We start from the raw sequence: 1,341 nt of genomic DNA, 5'->3' as shown, positions 1-1,341 counted from the left end.
TCCACTTCCATAGTAGCTTGCATCCGGAAACCCTATGAACTTGGAGAGAGGATGAAAGGCACCCAAGCGTCGAGGACTCTCCTTCATAGGGTTGCTATGAGTTACCTGCGACTTGACGGCACTTAACAACAACATTTATAGAGTCAACATATATCTCTGTGCGTGCGTGCGTGTGTGTGTGTGTGTGTGTGTGTGTGTAGTTGTTATGTGGCATTGATCTGACCATGACTCACAGTGATCCTATAAACAACAGTTATGAACCTTGCCCTATTCTGAACCAACCTCACTGTCTCTGACACACCTGAACCCATTGCCTCAGTTGCTGTGTCAATCCATTTTGTCCATTTCAGGTCTTCCTACCCTGTGCTGACCCTCCACCCTTGCAAGAATGATGTCCTTTTCCAAGGACTGGTCTCTCCTGGCAACATGCCCAAAATATGTGAGACAAAGCTTCAAAATCCTTGCTTCCAAGAACCAACCTACTTTTACCCTCTCCAGGACAGTCCTGTTTTTTCTCTTAGCAGTCCATGGTATGTTCAATAATCTTCTCCAAAACCACAATTCAAAGGCATTGATTCCTCTTCTGTCATCCTTATTCATTGTCTAGCTCTTAGATGCTTAGCAAGAGAAGACCATGGTATGAATTAGGTGCACCTTAGTCTTTAAACTGACATTCTCATTAAGAGAGTGCTCTTCAGCACTCTGGAGAGGTCTACACACACACACACACAGAGAGAGCATATACAATACCCTTGGTACCAACAGTCAAGAAATCAAGAGGTGCTTTGCATTGGGGAGGAAAATATGCTGTCAGGAACCTCTCCAAGAGGATTTGGCAAGATAGGAACTCATTTACATTGTTGGTGGGATTGTGCAATGGTACAACCACTCTGGAAGGCAGTTGGCATTTCCTAAAAAAATTGAACATAGACAGGGTCTGGGATCTGACTGGCTAGAGTTGGGCATCTCACACGAAAGCTGCCAGAACCCGCAGACCTTCCCATCTTCCCAGGTAATCGGAGACACCAGGAACATGTGACATCCGTTCCGGCAGAAAGGCCAGACAGGGGCTGGGATCTGACTGGCTGGAGACCTCCCCATCTTCCCAGACACCAGGAGCACGTGACATCCGTTCCGGCAGCGGCCCTCGGGCCAAGAAAAACCTATCTACATAGCAATTCTACAGGATGCATCACCTTTGACCAATAAATATTGCGACTATACTTCAGAGACACTGATCCCAACATAAGGAACTACCATCAGCTGATGTGTTTGAAATCACAGAAGCCATGGAAAGCTTCATATATAAGTTATTAGATGGAGGGCTGGTGAAAGGGAGAT

Source organism: Elephantulus edwardii, unplaced genomic scaffold (genome assembly GCF_000299155.1).
Source record: "Elephantulus edwardii isolate Elephantulus edwardi_28Jun2011 unplaced genomic scaffold, EleEdw1.0 scaffold00068, whole genome shotgun sequence".
NCBI lineage: Eukaryota > Metazoa > Chordata > Mammalia > Macroscelidea > Macroscelididae > Elephantulus > Elephantulus edwardii.
The sequence above is the reverse complement of the archived record's forward strand: the minus strand, read 5'-3'. Positions refer to the sequence as shown.